The sequence below is a fragment of the Parasteatoda tepidariorum genome, chromosome 5 (assembly GCF_982258835.1).
Source record: "Parasteatoda tepidariorum strain Cologne lab strain chromosome 5, Ptep-v5.0, whole genome shotgun sequence".
NCBI lineage: Eukaryota > Metazoa > Arthropoda > Arachnida > Araneae > Theridiidae > Parasteatoda > Parasteatoda tepidariorum.
In genome coordinates, this window is record NC_141759.1 from 86,901,540 (window position 1) to 86,925,500 (window position 23,961).

A 23,961-nucleotide genomic window follows, 5' to 3' on the forward strand; every position below is an offset into this window, starting at 1 on the left:
TTACTAGGTAAGTATGACGCAACCTACGAAGCAGAAATATTTTTAAATAGTAATAATAATAATTTGTTACTCAACATTTCCCTCTTTATTTATAGCATATTATGTGATGTAAAAAATGTATCTGAAAATTTTCTGTAAAAAATCATTAGCATTCAGGGTACGAATATTCCTTCAATTAAGAATAAATGACCCCTCAATCATCATTAAGCTTTGAACGCAAACTCTCCAGATAATGCACAAACCACTGTACCATCCGGTTATAGAAGAATGAATTATTTAAGTGAATTATATTTATAGCAAAAATATATTATGTAAAAAATGTATCTGAAAATTTTCTGAAAAAAATCATTAGCATTCAGGGTACGAGTATTCTTTTTGCAGTAAATCAAATATTTACTGTAAAATTTTTCAGTAGTGATATATATTATAATTAAGAATAAAAGACCCCTCAGTCATCATCAAGCTTTAAGCACAAGCTCTCCAGATAATGCACAAACCACTATACCATCCCGTTATAAAAGAGTGAATAATTTTTAAGTTAATTATATTTATAGGAAAAATATATTATGTAAAAAATTTATCTGAAAATTTTCTGTAAAAAATCATTAGCACTCAGGGTACAAGTATTTTTTTTGCAGTAAATCAAATATTTACCGTAAAATTTTTCAGTAGTGATATATATTATAATTAAGAATAAAAGACCCCTCAATCATCACCAAGCTTTGAACACAAGCTCTCCAGATAATGCACAAACCACTGTACCATCCCGTTATAGAAGAGTGAATTATTTCAAAACCATATGAAGCATATTAGAATACCAAACATGTGTCATAGCGAATGCAAAAAAAACTATAATAGCTTTCTACCAATATTAATTTCGACTTTCAAAATAATTTATTGTAAATGTTGAAGCAAATTTAAAAGTTTCTTTAATTTTTGACGTTGTAAAATCAATGTAGTTTAGGGCAACAAAAATGTATAGAATAAAACAATTTCTAGAAGGGCAAATATTTAAATACAACTTACGTCATGATCTATTCTTTCTAGCATTGTTCAATAAGAGAAATAAAAATCAAATTTAACATTTGTATCTGAAAAAGTAAAGTAGCCAATAACGAACTAATATATTAAATGTATTTGCAAAAATCTTCAGCTGATTGGAATTCCGATAATGTAGACACAGCACAAATAGTAACTGAAAATCAGCAGAACAGTCATTCTTTACTTCATTGGTATTCGAATTTCGAGCTCAAACCAATCTTGAAAAGAACAGAAATGTAATTACACTAAATGCAGGTAAGTTTGCTCTTTTTTTTTCCTCCAAAACTTCCTTCTTAACTCGTCTTAATGATAAGTATATCCTATACCAAACAGGATAAAAAATATAGGAAATTGTCAGCGTAACTGCAACCGTGAATACTTTTAACAGGATAAATGATTCTTCGATAACTTTTTCAAGAAAAAGAGTTTCATATAATCTTCCTATCTTTTTCACACGGAAAAAAGTACCCTTAGGTACTAAAATATGGTACCTTATGCTGATGTTCTTTCTGTCTCAGACGTCTAAGTGTACCTTGAGGGTAGGTGCAGCTCGACGCAAAAAGAGGTAGTCATTGACTATGTAAAAAAATGTGCAAATGCATTTGTTCCTCGAACCCCCTGGAGGAACAAAAAAAAAACTGGTTTTCAAAAGTTAAGAATAGTGCAACAACAATAAAAGAATGGGAAATTTTAGATTCCGGAATAAAGCTCTTTATTTTTAGCGTAAAGAAAGACAATTTGAGATGCTCTGTAAGCGTCTCAAATTTTGTTACATAGTTTTTAAAATATTTTTCAAGCATTTTGTGTGAATTTGGCAAAGTTTAATATTATGTAATATGTATAAGAAAATATCAGGCAATATTTAACCTATGCGCTGTTTTTTAATGTCTTAAAATATATTTTTTAACATTAAGATTGAAAAAAAAGGCTTTTTATATTTGTGGCAAAGTGATGTATCTACTATTTGCGATAAAATTGATTCCTTTAAAGACATTTAGCCTACATTTAAAAAAAAAAAGTTAAATTCACTGAAAAAAAACTATTAGTTGATGCGGCAGTTTAAGGCCATTTTTCTTCTCACAGAAAAATACTGTTATTTAAAAGGAACGCAGGTCTTTTAATCAGATAAGAACTGTTATTTTAGCATTCAAACTTTGTTATTTAAAAACAAACTATGTAAAACTATGTCAGCATTATGGTTGGTGCCAGATGAGAGCGGAATTCACAGATTGTCATGAACTAAATTATGCAATATTAATGTTTCTAAGAGCTATTTGTCCCGCAGTGGACTGATCGTTAAGACACGGTTCCCAGCAGATCACCGAAGTCAAGCATCACTGGCTACGGTCAGTGTGCGGGTGGGTGACCACTTGGAACAGTCTGCGTAGGGACCGAGGGTGTGCGGTATTGGTCCTCGTTAAACTGTGCTACCGTAAAGTGCTCAACTTCGCTCGCAGGTCATCGGGCTACCGAAGCGGGGGTGCCATCCCCTCCGCAGAGGATCAAAATTGTGATGGCATGTCTTCGGATCATCCTCCGGGATGTTTCCCAGACCGTCGCCAATAGCCCATTGTGCAGCTCCAGTGCGACGTAAATTAACAACAACAACAACAAGAGCTATTTTATATGCTAATAATTTGTGCAACTGACGCTTTGAAAGACAAACTCAGAAACAAACAACATCAAAAATCTCGTTCGACGACATCTATCTAGCTACTACAGTTGCGACAAACAGTGAAACGACAAATAGTTTAGTCAATTTAATGTTACGAAACACATAATTAAGAAGTTATTTAAACGTATGAAGAGAAAATATTGGTGATTCGTTTACTCGATAATTCGTTTATTGATAACTTTTTTTCAGTAAAAAATATGTTTTCTTTCTTTCTGTAGAATTTACAGTTACTTTTTGACAGTTTAATAATTGAAATGTCACATGAAATAAAATGGAAAATGAAAATATCAAATGAACTATTGCAGTTCATTTACGTCACACTAGAGCTGCACAATAGGCTATTGGCGACGATCTGGGAAACATCGCTGAGGATGATCCGAAGACATATGCCATCACAATTTTGATCCTCTGGAGAGGGAATGGCACCCCCGATTCGATAGCCCGACGACCTGCACGAGAGGTCAAATGGACTAAAATAGAAACTTAATGCTCCTAAGAACTATATAATATGCTGATAATAATTTGTAGAGATGATGCTTTAAAAGGCAAAATCAGAAACAAATTACAACAACAACAAAAAACTTGTTCGACGACATCTATCTGGAAACTGCGCTTGAAATAGACTGTATAACGACAAATTGTATTGTCATCTTAATGTTACGAAACTATTTAAGCATATGAAGAGTAAAATATTGGTTAGTCGTTCACTCGGTAACTCGTTTATTAGTAACTCGATATTGAACTAGTTAGTTTGAAGATAATTTCACGCAAGACATAATATTGTGAGATTATTCGCTGTTTTAATAATTTAATTTAGTAATGTTCAAAAAATTGAATCTTAAAGTATTCAAGTTTTTTACAAGCCTATCCAGATAGTGAGTTTCTTCCTACCCATAGAAAGAAACAGATCCTGAAAGATTTATAGAAAAAGGTACAGAGCTATTTCAATTGCTTTAAACGTAACCATGGAAACAAATCTTGTTATAGTTTAAATTGTGGTTAACTTCCTTTCTTGTTTTTGAACGAAAGTCATGCATCAAATCCCTTAGAAAAAATATCAATATTTATTCAGGAAAAAGCAATTTTCTTGTACTGATTTCAAGCTATTAAGATTCTTACTCCGTACGTAGGAATCTGATTTCCCTATCAAAACTTTACCCAATTTTTATTTTTATTTCGAGCACAATACATATTTCTTCAAATTGTGTTTTAATACTAACTCAAATCACGTTGTTGTAACTCGAAAGTACGTTTAGAAGCCTATGTTTTTAAATACTCAATTTAATTTTTTATTACCCCGGCCATCAACTAGCTGGTGCGTCTTTTTAAATAAGTAGAATTTCAAGTATCTCGAGATTTTTAATCGTTTAGTCAGAAATCAAGACAATGAATAAGTAATAACTCATATTGTACTCGTGACAATCTTTTGTCTTTACCTCATACAAAGTCGTAATTTGTTCTTGAGCAGTTTGGGATTACTTTCTAATTAGATTTGACAAAAATGGATATCTTGCTGATACTGCAACTTGTACTTGTCTTGTTGCTTGCCTTAGGTTGCAAACTTGCAGCCTAAAACAAGTTTGAAACTTCGTTAAAATCAAACTGAACTTATTTGTTATTCTCAAAAATCGTTGCATTATAAAATAAACGTTTTTTTTTTGCAAGCAGATTGCTTTTACTTGTGAGGATAACTTTTGACCAATAGGTAACGAGTTTTTATTATTATAATTTCTGTAATTCTAAAAAAAATACATAGATCAAAAACAATAATAAAGCATATAAAACCTAGATAAATAATTTGCTTAATGGCTTTAAGTTGGAGAAGTAGAATATGGCATTACCACTCTGCGAAAAATAGTGTAGAAAAATCTACCAGATTATAATAAAATTTACTGTTACTGATTTCTATGAGAACACTATAATGTTCATTATTTTTCACCGAAGTACTTTGAATAAATTTAAGAATAAAATATAGTGGTAGCTTTCTTTGATACCTGAGAACATGGTGTAAGAACCATTTATTTTCTCAAATTTAATTTTCAGTTTTGTATTTTCCCTAACAAGGGAAACTAGGAAAGTGTGACTCGCCAATTTTAAATTAAACTAGTGGGATGTATGCCTTATGAGGAATAATTTTAGGGGGCAACATTTGTTTCGGCCCATAGAAGGTCCTGTGAGAGATAAAAAATAATTAAATATATAGAAAAATCGGTATTTCATTACTTCAATGCAGACTGTTAGTTATTGTAATTGTCTCATACTCCAATTAATTTGTAATTGATTGGTCAACTAATTAACAAAATAATAAATTAATTAGCAAATTAACTGATTATTAATTAATTAATTATTAAGTAATTATTAATTAATTAATTGCTTTGCAATTACGTACTCCAATCAATTTGGAAAATTTCCTGAAAAAAATTATTTAAAAAAATTGATGTCAAATTGTTTCTTTAAATTAACCTAACAGGTTTTTCTGAAAAATTACAGACATATAAAATTTTCGAAATCAATTTTGACAATAAATATGCATTATATAGCACGTGAAAGTACCACAAAATTAATTGGAGTATGAGACAATTACAATAACTAACAGTCTGCATTGAAGTAATAAAATACCGATTTTTCTATATATTTAATTATTTTTTATCTCTCACAGGACCTTCTATGGGCCGAAACGAATAATGCCCCCTAAAATTATTCCTCATAAGGCATACATCCCACTAGTTTATTTCAAAATTGGTGAGTCACACTTCCCTAGTTTCCCTTGTAAGTGCGAGAACTATAATTCTGAAAACCGGAATTTCTAGTAAACCGTTACCATACGAAAGAAAAAATTGCCTAATGAATGGTATAAATACCGTATAAATTTTCTATTTTTTAAAAGGAAAAACTGAAATCCTGTTTTATTTTTATGCCGTTACCATACAGAACAGTAATGTTCCCAGATTTTTTTCTTCGTGCAGATAGAGGAGAAATTGCGATAAAAAGAAAAATCCTTATTTTTTTACTTCGTAATTAAAATAAACCTTTTTTACCTACCGCTTTTATTTAACATTGTTTAACAAAGGAGAAGGATTTTTCGTCATTAAAACAAATCTCTCTCTACGGAGAAACCCTGTTTGAGAAAGTTTAAAATTAGGCTCCTTTCATATGCAATTTGTTTTTTATAAAACCTCTGCATTGCTGCATAAATTCAATAAATTTTGACAAGTTATAATTAGATGTCGATTTTTTATCAATATTCATTTTTAAATTAGACCTACATTTTCTTCAATATATCGTGTAATTAGTAATGAAATGTAACGGCTTCAAAAATTTGAAATGAGGCAATCCTTTTGCAGATAGGGTATTTAATTTTTGGAAAAATGGTGATATGAAAAATGGTGATATAGATATTATGTATGTTAGAAACCTATCAATAATTTATTATAAAACTTATCTATAATTGATAATTATAAAAAACTATCTATAATTGATTATAAACCCTATCAATAATTGAATATTATAAGAACCTATCTAAAAATTAAAAACCTATCTAGCGTTTTTACGTTTTGTATGATAAAACAAAACGTAAAAACGCCAGATTGAAACATTGATACATAATAATGCATTTAACAAATAGATATTGATTACTGCGATAGCAATAAAGAATTAAACTCGTGAGAAACACTAAATCATTTACAAAATTTCGTAGTTGTAAACATAATTTCAGTTCTTTTAATTATTTCTAGTAAGAATGCATTTAACTAGCAGATTTAGCAGATTTTTAATTTTAAAAAATTTAATAAAGCATCAACAGTTCGATTCAAACTAATCCAAAATTAAACGCACATCCAACCCCATTATGTGCAAGCTAATCTTAAAATAAACCGACTTCCAAAATGGCGTACACGGATCCGTTTAAAATAACAGTAGCATTTGTCACTGGAAAATAATTTGGAAAACTGAATCATTCAAAATTTTCTATTATTTATAGTAGAATTAGTAATATTTTATTTTTAATAAGGAACATTTTATTGTATTTTATTTGTAAATGTAAGGTAAAAAATAATTGAAATATAAAACAAATCTTTACATAAGTATTATAACATAAATCATGTAAACAAGAAAAGCAAAATAATTCAATTCGCAATAAGATTATTGGTATCGCAGAATGTAATAGTTAAACTTTAGTTAGTATAGAATATTTTATTTGTGATACCAATTAAAAAATGCATGATCAAACAAGTATTTTTATAATATTCGTTGCTGAATTTGAGAAAGAGTGTGTAAAGTTATCTAAAGTCTATTTAATTTGGAATTATTTAGTATGGTGTGTAGGCTTTCTGGTAAGTCCCCACGTTTTGCAACATGCCATGTTTATTGAAAAATCTTCAGTGCTTTTAATCTAATTGATAAATTTATGCTTGTTTCAATCAGCTTCAAAAAGATTTATTACAATAAGCCTCAACTACTTTGGGTTTATTTTAAATACCAAAAATAATTTCTGCTAATTGAGCAATGAATGATATATTTTTAATTAGCCAGAAAATATGTGTATCAAAGCAATACACATAAAAATCTCAAAATGAATATGAAATTCTGGTTTTCTAACAAGTCTTACACATTGTCATATGACTACAGCTGTATGCAAAGAACCGGATTATTCAATTAACCTATATTAAATATATCATTTGGAAAGTCTATTTCATTATTAAATATTGGTCAGTTAGGCTGCGGTGTATGTTATTAGGGAACCCGTCTTAATATTAGATTAGACTATGTATATAATTTGGGAAGTCTATTTAATTTAAATTAAGCTGATTATGTCCTTAGAGAAACCGTATTAATACTAGATTAGACTATGTATTGTATATCATTTGCTAAGTTTATTTAATTTCGAATAATTATATAATGCATGTTATAAGCGAAATCGTTTCAATGGTAGATTAGACTATGTAACCATCTTAATAGAAGATCAGACTATGTGTATCGTTTGGGAAGTGTTCATTAATGTTGGATTTGATTGTGTATATCATTAGGTAAGTCGGTTCTATTTTCAAATCTGTCTGTGCGGATCTATGAGACTGTATTTCAGTTTTCAGAAGACGGTTTGTATTTCGATTGGTTTGTATATATCTTTTGGGAAGTCAATTTAATTCTAGATTTTGCTGCGCATGATGTGATTAGCTAAAATATAGTTTCATTTCGAAAAGGTGCCTGAATAACATTTGAGAAGTCGATTTTAAATTATGTGGTGTACTGGAACTTTGTACAATTTTGGATAATTTTGAGAATAATGGTCGGGAGGTCTGAGAAATTTCAAAATTGGAAATTGGAAAACCAGTGTGTCGAAGTTTTCCATTTTTGTCCGTACATTTTTATTGGCCGGAAAATCGCGTAGTAGAATCCATAATATTTTGGTTGTCATCAGCATAAAACAAATAACAGTCGTAAAGATATTGTTTTTCTATAAATATTTTTTTATTCGCAATTTTAAGTTATTCTCCTGTGCTGTATATATATATATTATATATAGCATAATAAATAAATTCAAAAATACACGAAGAAAATTAAGTAAAACGATAAGTTTGATAATATTGATACAATACTAGAAAGCACTCTTTTTTGCTGATATAATCGTGTGAGCTGATGAAATGATTACATCTTTTATTTTTCAGATTTTTTTAAAAAATTTTCGAAGTTTTTTGTTCTTTTTTTCGGAATTTTTTTTCCTTCCCTTTTTTTCATTGTTCTGCAATTTTCCCCTTGTTTTCTCTACATTTTGAACTTTTATATATATGTCTCCAGTATTTCCATAGTTTTCAAACAGCAAAAAAATTTCAATATTTTTCTTTTCTAAACTAGAAAAAAAAACTAACGAATTCAATGGGATTCAAAAAACTAGAAAAGGATAAATTTTTATTCTAGTTTCAAGCAAAGGATAAAAAATAGTATCAATAGATCTTTGTAGAACTTTTCACGTTCAAATGAATTCATTTTATTCTTCTGGGGCGTTATGAATTATTACCATGCCTGCAAGGAGATTTCGAACTCTATTCAAGCTGACGTATTGTCGAAAACTTGTCACAAGATAAAATATACCGTTAAAACAGCTGCGTACAGTTTAAAGTTTTTCCCACATTTGACAATCGAATGTTGGCTCTAAGTTATATATTTTTCGAAGTTTTTTATACATTTTTTGTCGTGTCTCACCAAAAGAATATGATTAACGATATTTTCAAAAAATATCGTAGATTAAGTATTAAGGTAGAAAGTCATTTTTCTTTCTTTTGCAAAAACGAAAAGGGGCTGACAAATCGCTTGGCGCAAATGGAAAAGCTCACAAATGGTCCTAACTTCTTTTATGAGTGCTAAAACTGGCAGTGGTTGTTAGAAACATTTTGGCGTTCGATAGTTCCATTTCCGATGATTCCTGACAGATATGAATTTATTCGGTATTTTCACTCAGACGATTTTTTTTTATATTAGTAGAAAAACTAATGGAATGTGAAAAATGATTCTATTTTCTACAAACTCTCTTTTTTTTTTCAAAAAAAAATTTTTTTTATGGTAATTTGAGAAATCAATTTGATTTTTTGCTCATTTCTAAGTATAGGTATTAGTTTAACAAATATTTAAGCGAATTTTAAGTTTTATATTTTTTCTTTTTGGTTAATGTAGTTAAATAATAGTAAGGTAATCATGCAGGCATATACAGATATTTTTTGTTTTATTTTACTTTTATGACAAAACACACAGTACACTAATTAGATTATAATATTATCTATATAAAGAGCATATCTATAAAAAAGGTCATAAATAAAGACAAATGCAATTACTTTTCTGTCTAATGAGAAAAAAAATTGCTATTGAAATAATTAAATATTTAGACATAATTTTTAAAAAATATTTAACGGCATTACAAAATGTGTATTAGTCTGAAAAGTCTATTATTATAGTTATTTCTTCTATATCTTCTTATATCTATAGTTATAGTTAGTTCTAAGTCAATTATGAAGGTTCTAAAACCTGCATAAAGAGAAATAAATTACATTATTATAATTAAAAAATGAGCTTACAAATAATTTTTCACACCATACATTATAATTTTTTTGATAAAACTCATTCATATTTAAATTATCAATTCCAATCAATCTCATTATTTAGAATTCCTGGGAAAAATAGTAAACACAACAATATTCTCATGTATTACAGAATATTTATTATAAAAAAAATATAGTTTACGTACAAAACAACAGAAGGTAACTATGAACAGAAAAATACATTTACAAACCAACAAGCATGCAGTTTTAATCCTTCAGTTTTAAACTATTTGAAGTGGATTATTGCAAAGGGTTTAGAAAAGGTAGAAATGCACAGTATTCATATCGCTTATTATTTTTTTCAGTTACAGTATTAGTTAGTTATAGTACTGATTATTTGATACACTTGTTCGGTGCTCCATACATTGATTACATTTTTTTCAATCGCAAAGGCAATTGCACATTATATCTTAAAAAGGCACTTTTCATCTAAATTGTGTGAATTTGAATTCACTTTAGGTCAGAAAAAATAATCAAGCTTCGGAAGAAAAATAAATTAACAGATTAAGATTAAATAAATATTATTGCAAAATGTAGCAAAATCGAATCTCCGAAACGTTCTTTAAAGCACTCTGTTGTTAGGTAATATTTTATTTCTGATTTCCATCTGATATCGGAAATAAATTCTACGTGCTCTTTCAATTAACCACCGACACAATTTTCATATCTTTTTCCACCTGCTAAGATATAGAACAGTACCCTCCACATAGAGCTGCAGCATGATATCGAAGGAAAAGCGCTTTACGTTTGCGTTTTCTTAATCTTGTAGCTAGCAAACTCTCCGGGTTAATGTTCTAAACTTTAGTCTAATGGTATCTACAAGCAAGGAGTATCAAAAATGGATTGCAGTGCAAAAAATAGCCCTACCTTAAGATAAAAATATCGTTGAAATCTATAACCATATCGTGAAATAATAATATATTCTAAAAGCATATATTCCAAAACGAGCAAACCAGGTTCCACCATCGAAGAGTGAACATATATAATCGTAAACATAAACATAAGGTTTGTAAACATAAGATTATTTATTTTCAGCTGTTACAATCGTCCCTTTACTTATTGTTACAATCGTCCCCAAGACGCCATTTCAACTTCATTTGTTAAAAACAATGCTAGTTAATTAACAAAAACTAATTTTTTTTATTGAAATGCTAACTAAGGTGTCCACTTACATATTCGGTTAATAATTTTGATTTGTTTAAACAAAATTACTTTGTTACAATATAATATTCTAATACCAAAAAAAGTACTTACGTGGCGTGATAATATCCTTTGTGATGTAACTCTTTCAAAAGTACATAAAAATGGTTGCCAGCAGGGGTGTATATGTAGATTTATTAAATACACCTTGTGCGCCACCTAGGAAGCAAATCTGGACCTCGACACTCGAAATTTTTGCTTTGTTACAATCGTACCCTGTTACAATTGACCCCACTCTCCCCTAATAACAGGGCTACATCCCTTGTTATCATTGGTTATGTTTAGCCCAAATAATTCAGTCATGAGCCAAATTACGTCTTATCAGGATCACATCATCTTGAAAGAGACACGCAAAAACGATTGTTAATGGATTATATACTAACAGAAAATGAGGTAAATAGGCTCAGTTTCGCATACCTTATAACCTTACGCATTATGGAAAATCATTTAATGCTTCTTAATATGGAAGTGAAAGAGGGAAAGATTTTAAAAATAACTCTTTTGAAATGTTAATTTAATTATTATTCATTGGTATGTTTTCAGCCTTGAAGTCCCAAAATAGAATATATCTACACGTATTCTTCACCAAAGACATTTTATGAAAAGAGTTTTAATGCTTTTATTAATACAAAAGTATTTATAATTTTTGTATAACATATATATAAAATTTTAGTTAACCTTTAAATTCAAATTCCTATCAAAATGAAAATACATACTTCTATAGTAAGATATTCTTACATTTAATTTTGTAGAAAATTATAAAGATAGCGAGAGAAAATATTATTTATGCATTATAACTGGAGTGTTATCATTTAAATTTTGATCGAATTTGAGACTTAAGAGCAAAACTGAAGGCGCCGAATTTAACCATTATATTTTTAGTAATTTTTATTTTCTGTTGTCTAATATTTTTAACTCAATGTAAAACATCAAAGCTTCCTCATTTTTGATAAAGAGGAATCCTTTTGAAAAATCCATTTCTTTAAACTTTTTTTTTTTTACGAATGTTACTTTTCAAATAATTTATAGATTCAGATATATTTGAAAAGTCGAAACCAATGAAGGGTAATTCATATACGAAATTCTTTTTTTTCCCCCAACAATTTCCTTTATATATCTTCTTTTTAAATCTGTAGAACTGAAAGATATAAAATAAATATTTTCTTGTTTGTATTACTTACGGTAAAACAATTCGGTATCTTTTGCTGGCATTTCTCCAACTTGAAATCTATTTTTAAAACAAGCATTTTTAGTTTCGTAAGTTTTAACGAACGTAAACATTTTGATAGTTTAATATTTATTCCAAGCATTTTTGTTTATAATTGAAAGTTTGCCAAAACTAATGTTTTCTTATTTTTTATTTAATATTTAAAAATACAAATTAATGATAATGCTTGCCAATTTGAGTGAAGACGAAAAGAGCATCAGATTCAGATTCTGATGCTGAAATAGCAGAGGAGATTGTTCACGAATTCATTCAAGGTAAATCTTAAATGCAAAAAATCTAATGGTCAGTTTGATTATGTTTGCAACTTGAAAAAATATCTTTTTTTAAAAAAACAAAATATAAATAATGAAAATAGCAAAATAAGGAAATTAATATTTCTTAGCACATTGTTTAAAATTACAGGATCAAATTACTGTATGAAGTACCGGTAATTTACATACATCTTTATTTTAAATAAATTTTACCGTAAAATCCATTTTTACCATAATATACTATATCTTAATTTAATGGAAAATATTTATTGGAGTGATTTAGTGATTTTACGTTAATTATTACGGTGAAAAGTACGGCATATGAGATTTTTTGTTCCATAAAATGTTCCGGAAAAATGAATTCTACGGTGCCTTTACTTTTTACTATTATTTCATCCGGAATTTTTTTGAAATGCACTACAAAGATAATGTCTTTTGAAAAACATTTTTATTTAATTATTTTCTTATGTCTTTAATTATTTTCCTATTCTACGCAACATGTGATAACCAACGTGCTTCTGCAACATCAAGATTGAAATGTTATAAAAAAGTGTTTATAAAAACATTTATGTGACATTCCTTTTGAAATATTTTAAAAGAGGTCAGTATAAAAGCATTTCTGCTCCTATTCTAGTAAACTTTTACTGCTCATGTGCAGCACGTGCCCACGACATCCTGCGTTAGTGCTTATATTTACATTTTGTATCGAGCGGATTTAGTTGAAAAGTATATAACAGTGTGCTAATGATTTCTGAGTTGTTAAAAGTGCTGTGTTTATATATCACCATTTCTCCGCGTTGAAATACATTTTAGCTTGATTTGCCCATCTTGAATTCTGTTGCTTTTTTTGCTCTATTTCTAACATTTAGTTTTCCATTTTTGGTTGTCACCTTTACGTTTTATATTTCATATCGCTTGTATTTATTTTAATTCGCATCTGGCAAGTCTTGAAAAAGGGAGCCAGCTTTTAAACGCTCTAAGCATGTCAACTTTCATTTCGAATTTATGTGTGTGTTTGAAGGGACTTAACCAAGACCGCTTTTTTTCTTGGGCATATTTTTTTAGTTCTAATTTGTACTGTTTGCTGATTTATGTTTGGCGAATATGTATGCTAAGCAAATACTGAAAACTTACATAGTCACAAAATGTTATTTTTTATTTATTTATTTATTTATTTTTTGGCTTCATGTTTAACTAACTGTTAAAAGTAATGCCGACAAAAATGGGACATCGTCTAAGAAATATCCTAGTTGAGGAAAATTTTTAAAATGACATTTTTAACAAACTAGTTTCAATGCCGATTGCTTTGTCGCTTCAAAAATATACAAATAGGAAATAACAGTCAGCTCGTTTCAAGCGCTTTATAATTAGGCGCCCATTTTCAAGACTTGCCAGACATGAAAATAAAGAAAACAAAAATTATTTGATTAAAATACGTAAATTTGCAAACGAATCAAAGAAACGTCCTTTCCTTTTCTTTTCTTTTTTCTTTGAAAATGTACGTTTTTTTTTTTCATTTAAAAAAGTTTTTTTTTTTTTTTTTTTATTTTTCACGTCTGGCAAGTCTTGAAAATGGACGCCTATTTTTGAAGCTTACCACATCCAGATTATTTGAGGGGATTATTCATTTAAACAAGCTTTTTCTTAGTTAGTAGTCGAAGCTAGTTACTTTAATTTTGTTAAAGGTATCGTAAATACATAATTTTCGAGGTTTCCAGTTCTGCTTCAGGGCTTTGAAAAGCAAACAAAGCAAAATTATAAAAAATCAACGCATTCAGCTAACGTTTAGACATTATTTTACTAATTGTTCCTTTTATATTTAATTTTATAACTGCCGTTAAATAGCCGACCCAGTTCGAAGCTTACGACTTCATTGTTCAACTCTGCTTCCTTGTAATTTTGAACTCAACCCAGAAGACATTGAAACTTTTATAACATATATTAGGACAAACTAGTTTCCTTGGAGAACTTTGTGATGCAAATAACCCGCATTTGCCTTTCATAGAGAGGAAAACAACTAAAACATCTCACTGTTAGTCGACTGCAAAGGGATTCTAACCCATGATCCTTCAACCAATGAGGATATTTTACGTCAGCACTGTAGTCAGTGCAATCCGGGAGCAAAATTCGTATCAATAATCCTCTATTGGGATTCGAACACTCTATCCTCTGAGCCATCGGGGCTCGAACATTTCTTTTACAAATTTTTCATTAAAAAAGTATGAGCAAAGGTGTACCGCTGTCAAGCGCTATATTGCAAACGAAGTTTAGAAGAAATCATATACATACCTGTTTGGCAAAAAGTTATTTATTACATGATGATATTAAATTTAAATTCTGTGTGGCGCAATTATAAAATAAAACCATCTCGATTTTCAAATTTTATGGTTAAAACTAAAATTTAAAAAAAAACGATGTTTTCTTGATACCCCAATATTTTGATTGTCCAAAATTAAGTCTGGTCCCAATAACTTTAAAAATATGTCGTTAAAATTTATGTAGAAAATATAATGTATCAAAAGCGTGAATTTTTACTTATTTTTATTTTTGACGTTATCTCATGTGAGGACTAATTAAGTATATTGCGATAAACTGATCAGAACGCTTTTCAAAAATGGTCTGTCTCAGTAACAAATGTTTTGCCAAATGATTTAATCAAATTGCAAGTGGTTTCATCAGAAACGAAAACATTTTCATGAAATTTGCGGATCCATTTTTTCCAGTTTGTATATCGATGCATAAGTTGATTTTTCAAATTCCCAAAATTGTACGAAAACCGGGGGGTCGACTTATACATTAGTTAAAATGTTAAACATTCGTTGATCGGTAAAATATCTATACCTAATAAACAGTGAGATAGATATGCACAACTCTGTTTCAATTTACTTCTTTCAATTTTTATTTTTAATATGTTTCTCTGAAAGCAAAGGCTTTTTTATCGAAACACTTTAAATTACATTTAGAAAGAAATTAAGAATAACAAAGTAAAGATTTATTCAATATTATTTCGAAACGTAAAACACAATAGAAACTTATAAAACATACCGTAAAGCTGCAAATTTAAAGATTCTAGAACGTCATCTCTGTTGGATTTATTAATGCAATGCATTTATTTGAGAGCAAATGTATCATATCCATCGAAAACAATGTGAAATGTTTTTCAACTGAAAAATATTTGCAGATTAAACCATTTTTATTTTTAATTTTAAAAATTATTATGTCTGGCTTTTCAGCGATTAACTTATACACTCGACAACCAAAAATTTCCAATTTTGTGATCAAAAACAGGTGGTAGTCTTACACATCGAGTTACACGGCTCTTCGAAATTAGTTATTTTTTTACATTTTAAAACCGTCGTTGAACAACCGACCCAATTCTTGGGTTTATGACTTCTAATGTTCAACTCCGTTGCCTTGTAATTTTGAACCCAATCCAGAAGACAAGGGAACTCTCGGCTCAAGTATTGTGAGAAATTTTGCCTTCGAGGAGGTTTTTTTGATGGAACTAACCCGCATTTGCGTTACATGGAGAGGACCTCCTACGGTTAGCCTGACGGCAAAGGAACTGTAACCCGTGATCCGTCTACCACTGAGAATATTTCACGTCAGCACTGTGGACAGTGCAAGCCGACTGCGGATTCGTATTTGCCTGCCATTGCTGGGAAATATTATTAAAATTTATTTATTTAACGTTAAATTATAGGAAGCCCTTAATGACTTTGATAAAAATCTTTATTAGGTAATCAATTTTTTATCAGTAGCAATCAATTAATACAAGTTGGTTTTTATTTTATGTTTCAAAAATGTACGGAATAAAATTTTATTTTGAAAAAGTCTTAAAAATTCTTGTAAACTATAAACCTTAATTAAAATATCCATCTCTATACACGTGAAACTTAACACATTTTATGATATTTAAATTTATTTGGGCTGCGCACATGAAAGTATTACACATATATCTATCACTTTCTATTCAGATTTTGAATATATACCACGCAATAGCCAATAATAACAAAGATCCCAGCATTAATTCAAAATTTCGAGCGATGGCATCTATCAAGAGCAGCAGATAAAGTTGTCGATACTATTCATTCCCTTGAACTAATCCTTCATTTCGGCTAGCACAATAGCTGCGTGGATCGAACTTACCACAATCCTCAGACAGAATAAATCTTTTGGCTGAAAATTATTGAAGGTTGGCGAGAATGGAGGTTGATACAAAGATACTGGGTGAAATAACTCTTGGACTGGCCATCAACATCGATCGAACTCAAAGGCGCTCAAAATGCTAATTAGAATGGTTCAGATAATCGGATAACTTGACGTATCCATGCTAATTCGTCTAATTTGAATTGAGAACTGCTTTTCTAATTGGTAGTGTAGAACCTATGCTGCTAAAGTTGTTTGACACTCTTTGATGCAACGGTTTTCTGTAATCTCGGGCATTAGACAACCGATTCGTTATTCATAGTATACGGGCTGGTAGTGAAAATAGATCTCAGTTCTATGACGCTTAGAAAAGTCAAAGCGTGGAAGAAATTAAGGCGCCCTTCTGATTATCATCAATGAATTCCAGATGGTTGAGTTTTGGGGACGTGAAATGTCATTATTCTAACTGCGGAAAGAATTATATTCTAGAGAGTTTTATATGCGACGATTATTTAAAATATAATTAGTTATGGCCCATGAAAGAAACGTGTTGAAATTTTGAGGAAATTGAATTCAAAAAAAGAAAATTTATATCAACAAGTATGTCTAATCAGAGGAGATTTAGGAGAATTTGGTGTTGTTATTTTTGGAGTAAGAAATTAATTTAATTAAATTTGTTAGAAAAATGCTATCTACTTTAAGAAAAAGCGTTTTTCCAAAGTCTTCGATACTCTTTTTATTAAAAAAAAAAACATTGGGTACTTAAAACTCAAGAAAAAGTGAAGTGATTGTGCTGCCAAACCATGTGATTTAAATCGGATTTAATTAGATACACGTAAACGATGTCACGCGCATGCGTCAAGCCTGATTGGCTTCAGAATCGTCAAATGTTACGATTTACCTACAAAGGTGCAACTTGCAGAATTGGTATAAAATTCAACTAATTATTGTAATTTTTTGATGTATTGTAGCATGAAAAGATAATTTTTTCAATCACTTTAATAAATTTTCTATCAAAACAAAAACGGGGAAAAGTGTGGTAAAAAATAAAATTTTTATTAAACCACTTCTTAAGCTCAACAAGGATTTAAAATGAAATAGTTGTGAAAATATTTTCCCTGTTATGCTTGTAAATACTGTGTCTTAGATATAATCTAAAAGCGTAGCTTTGAATTGAAATAACAATGAGTTATAGTAGTTTTTATTAAATACCTTAGTCTACCTTCAAAAGAGAAGATGCATTTATGAAATTTGAAGTGTTAGTCACAAAAATAATTTTAGTTACGTAAATTATAACTCAAAAATTGCATGTCGGAAAATGTAATAAAGTAAAAATTTGTAAGTGTCTACTATAAATGATAATTTTTTAAACGCCTTTTACTCGGTAGACAATTATATTAGCTACAAAAGTTTTCTACCAATCGAAAGATAAGATTTCAAATAGATATTTTGGCAAAATTAAATACAAACAAATTAATACAAATAAATAAAAGCATATAAATGAATACAAATACATAAATACAAATAAATAAAAGCATATAAATGAATACAAATAAATAAATACGAATAAATGAATAAATAATAAACTTGATTAGTAAGACATTTTATTTAGATATATAGTTTTAAAACGCTAAAATAGAAACTAAGATTTTTTTTTCCAAATGATAACCAATTTGTATTTTGCTCTAAGAAAATACTTAATATTCCTAAATTAAAAAAGTTTAATGTTGTGAAATTAATACAGTTTGTAAGCACAAATTTTCATTAAAAAGTTACTGCAAAATTTCAAAAATAATTTTTTTTCAATATTTTAAATATAATAATATAAAAGTGTTAACAGATTTGAATTTATTATTTATACGTGAAATTATTAAATTTGGTACATATTTTATAGTATTTAAAGTAACTTGTAGCCAGATTTGGAATAAAAAAGGTATTGAAGATTAATTTATACCTCATTACCCTGATTTTTTTATAAACATTTGTTATTACCCATGTATAGAAAATGCATAGCGCAAACTAACAAATCCTATAAGTTGAATTTAAACAATATGATTGTTTTATCTTATTATAAGAAAATTAGCCCGAGATCGATACGATTTTGACTAATTTTGAGTTTAAAGTCGTTTTCTCCCTTGCAAACGAACTAAATTTCACCACTTTCAAAGACCTTATTGCTTTTATTAATAACTGGGACATTTAGTAAATTTTCTATCAGTGTGGTCTGTTGCATAGGAGACAAACTATACGTGCCCTTGAACCTCGACCTGAACATGACAGATATGTCGTAAAATCGGGATATTAGCCATGGGCTTAAGTACACTTCTGCTAATATAATTCAACACTGCTCTCATCAGCCGAACTTGATTTCTGGGAATTAATCCGTATTTTGAAAAATTTTTGTGAATTAGTTATTAATCTATCTTGTATTTTCCAAATGTTCAGAAATATTTTATAATTTAATCTTTAGCTTTCCTCTGGGGTTCCCGTCCAACCCCATATCATCTGCTTTTTATCAACCTTCTTTTTATTATATTTTTCAATTTTTTTCCTTTGTCCTGATTGGTTAAACTACTTTGGACGGTGTTTGTCTCTTTACTTTTCTAATGTCATTTGGTGTTTAGAAACTGAAGAATGTTCTTGTTTAACGCACCGAAGCTGCAGTATGCCTATTTCTGTACTTTATTGGACTTAATTTACAATGCTGTTCTTTTTAGTCTATGTAGAACAATACCATATTTGTTTGGAAATCCCAATTTCTTTTAATTAGTAATCCTGGTTCAATCTATTAAGTTAGGAAATTAAACAGAAGCAAATAATCAAAAACGTATGCGATTATTGATTTTTTTAATTAAATTGTATCTTCTCAAAACCTCCGTAGCACAAAAAAATATCTTCGAAATAAATAAAAACCTAATTTAGACGACTTCAATAAAATGCCATTGAATGCTTGAAAAAAAAATTCAGACAAAAAGTCCTTCAAAGGAAATCATTTTCCTTTTGAATCATAACTTTTGAAAAAAAAATCAAAACTAAGTTCTAATTTTTTTCTGATTTCTAACGTAGGATTGAACATGTGTTATCTTTATATTCGCAAAAATTGGCTACAAACTGAAAGAAAAAAAATGGTGGCACAATGGTAATTGAAAAAGAATAAAGCAATCCTTTCTTGAACAGAAATTTAAAGAAACAATCTTGAACAACATTGCAAAGCTCAAAGAAACTCGTCTTATTATGAAAGGTTTTTCTAAGGGATTTCTTCCAAAAATGAAAAAGTAACTGAAAAAGTATGGAGCAAACTATTTGGAAGCAGTTTGCAATCAAATCTTAAGGTAGCCAAGATTCGAGGAAGATAAAAATAATGAAAGAACATCATAAGTTCTTTAATAGAACTTCTGCTTCAAATTAAATGAAAAATAAAAATTTTGTGTTATTACATTGTAAATGATATTTTTAATAATCGATAAAAAATATGTAAAATAATGTTGAGAAGCCCTTTTTAAGATAGTTTTATTCCTCAATTTCCTCAACTTAATTATTTTCTTCTTTCAAAATTGTAAGTTCATTTTTTTAAGTGAAGAAGAAATTTAATATTAGTGATATACGAACAACTACACCCCGCAGATAACATTTAATGAAAATTAGTTTAAAAGTTGCAGATACATGTATGCGACTATGCTAAAAACTATAGAAAACGTGATTGAATTTAACAAATTTGTAAGTGTCGCTTTATTAAGTAACTATGTATTGATTCTTCCGTAATTCAAAATTATGATTTTCAATCGAGGAAGTAACATTTTATGAAAACATTTTTAAAGAGAGTGTTCAGTTATGACTACGTTTTTCACTTATGTTAGAAAATCTTCAGAAGAAAATGTTTAGAAAATCGAGGTGGCTCAGCGGGTAAGGTATTGAACAGTAATTGTGAATAGCTGGGGTTCAATTCCCCTAAGTGGTTTGAGCCTACCCAGCCTTAGATCGATAGGCACCAGTCTGTCTGGGAAATAAAAGTTATTTGTTTTATTTTATTTTATAACCGTCTTTGAACCAATCCTAAAGACAAGGGAACTCCTATATCAAGCATTGGGAGAAATTTGCCTTCGTGGACGACATTTTGATGGAACTAACCCGCATTTGCGTTACATGGAGAGGATGACCACGAGGACCTCCCATGGTTAGCCTGATGGCGAGGGGACTCCAACCCATGATCCGTCTACCACTGAAGATATTTCACGTCTACACTGTGGTCGGTGCAAGCCTGATGCGGAATTAGTATCGACCAGCCATCACCGCGATCGAACCCCATTGGAAGGCGAACGCTCTATCCCCTGATTGACCACTGGAAATTTGAATTTTTAAAAAAGTGGTGTTATTAATGTCGTGTTAACAATGATGTATTAAAAAATATTTACCGCTGCTACTCAAATAAGTAAAAAAAGACGTTAATAACATTTTTTTAAGAACATAATATAACAATATATTTATAACAAATTTTATGCATTGCACGAAACAATTTTGAATTAATAATTATATAAATTACTAGAGAAGTTAGTTAAATAATGACAAAATTATACTAATGATAGAAAAAACATTTTATATTGTTATAAGAAAGTATTTAAAATATTAAATACTCATTAATAAATTCTATTCACAGTACAAGAAAGCATTCTTCTCTGCTATTCTTTTTCTTTCCCCATTTTCTGTTACAAAGAATTAAACGTTTATAGAACAAATATGAGAGAAAAAAACAAATAAATGCACATTTTCTTTTAGAAAATGAAAACAATTTTAGTACAACTATTGAGACAACTATAACTTTTTTTTAAAAAAAATGAAAAATGCAGTATTATTAACACAGTACAAAAGGAATAAACCACATTAGTTGTAAATTGAACCAATTTTAATTTAATTTATACCGATCAAAAATTAAAGCTTTATTGTATAATGTACAAATAATGTTATGTTCATCATTTTTGCAATAATATTCTATAAATGCATTATTACTTTCGCATGCTGTTAAGTATACAAATCACTTACTTTTTTAGATATAATTTGTATTGTTACACAATTTTGGAGCAAAAAATTATTCGTCATATAAGAGAAAAATTTATTTTATTTCACTGTCAAAATGAAAAACTAAAACAAAATATACAATTGTCTGATATTTATAACAATCTTTAAAGTACTCAAAACTGTAGACAATTTGACAAAACTATTCTGAGTATTCTAGTAGAGAAAATCCTTATATTGTTATCCACACAATATAAAGTAAATAAAAGACAGTAGATATCGAATATTAAATACTGCTATCCTGATAACTATTAAAATAAAATAGTCCTATAACCATATAGTATAGAAAACCACATAAAACCTTTGTTAGCAATACTATTTTCAAAATATGGGATTTTCGATTGAATTGTTCGAAAATTTTACAAAGCATGACAATTTTTTTCTTAAATAAAAACACTTCGTTTACACGCACTATTTATTAAAAATAAACTAATTAAAGTGCAAGAAAATATTAGTTGTTTTACATGAATTCTACTTTAACTTTTACAGAGTAAAAAAGAAAAGAAAAAAAAAAGAAATAGATCGTTCAAACAAGTTAAGCTGCGTAAAGTATTTGCCAACCTATACGAATCAGCAAAGATTATTTGAGCAACTGACAATAAAAACAGGGAAAAAAAAACATTTTATCTCTACAGATCAAAGCAAAAAACGCACAGTAGTAATTAAATTATAAAATTCCATCAACAAATTAAGAAGTGTAAAGTATTTGCAAACCTATACATATCAGCAAAGATTATTTGAGCAATTGACAATAAAAACAGGGGGAAAAAACATTTTATCTCTACAGATCAGAGCAAAAAACGCACAGTAGTCATTAAATTTTAAAATTCCATCAACACATTAAGATGCGTAAAGTATTTGCAAACCTATACAAATCAGCAAAGATTATTTGAGCAACTGACAGTAAAAACAGGGGGGAAACATTTTATCTCTACAGATCAAAGCTAAAAACGTACAGTAGTAATTAAATTAGAAAATTCCATCAACAAATTAAGATGCGTAAAGTATTCGCAAACCTATACAAATCAGCAAAGATTATTTGAGCAACTGACAATAAAAACAGGGAGGGGGAACATTTTATCTCTACTGATCAAAGCTAAAAACGTACAGTAGTAATTAAATTATAAAATTCCATCAACAAACTAAGATGCGTAAAGTATGTGCAAACCTATACAAATCAGCAAAGATTATTTGAGCAATTGACAATAAAAACAGGGGGAAAAAACATTTTATTTCTACATATCAAAGCAAAAAACGTACAGTAGCAATTAAATTATAAAATTCCATCAACAAATTGTAACAAATCTTATACAACTCATGTCAGTAAATTACATTTTTAAAACCTAGAATTCCTTTAACTATAACTATAAAATATAGAAACAGATAATTTTCTAAAATACGCTCTTTAGGGTGATACTGTTCTTACTACAGAAGACTTTTTTTTCCTATAGGGATTCAATATTTAGGAATTGAAAATGAAAATAAAAATTAAATTACATTCCACTGGAATAAATATACCGTTCTTTAAAACAACCCCATATACAGACAATTCAAAGAGGAATGCTCGGAAAATTCATTCTAAAATAACAATTTAGAAAAAACAGTTCAAAGCAAATAATACGAAGTTATAATGAAATTTCTTTAAAACAATATAATTAACATTTTAACTAATTTTAAATTTATAATCTTATTAAAATGATCCAAACTCACCTTATAAAACCCTTTTTGAAATAACATTTTTGAAATTATAGCTTTAAAATGTTTATAAAGTATGTAATTACTTTGTAAACATTAATTACTTTCTTAAACGCAAACATGACATTTGTTTTATTCTTTAAGAGAACATATTCTTAATATAAGAAATCCTTATATCTTTTTTGTCTGTTTCAAGAACACTTGTACTTGAACATTTGCAGTATAAAAATGAAGAAAAAAAAAGAAATTAAGTTACAATTTGCTGAAATAAATGCAACGTTCTTTAAAGTGTTAGAAAAAGTCATTTTATTTTATGGAATAGCGGCACACATGTTGGAAATGAGATCAAAATGTTCTTTTTTTTCCTTTTCAACTTCCAAAGCAGTTTGCACGCAGGGTATTTTAAATGTTTCTTTTCCATTCTGCATGAAATGTTTTAAGTTCTTAGAAACACAGATCCTGCAAGGAAAATGACTTTTTGGTTAGGTATCTGTGCTGAGATAAATTGGATTTTAATGCCGCCATTGTACGTAAGAAAGAAAATCTGTTCTCAAAGTGAAGGAA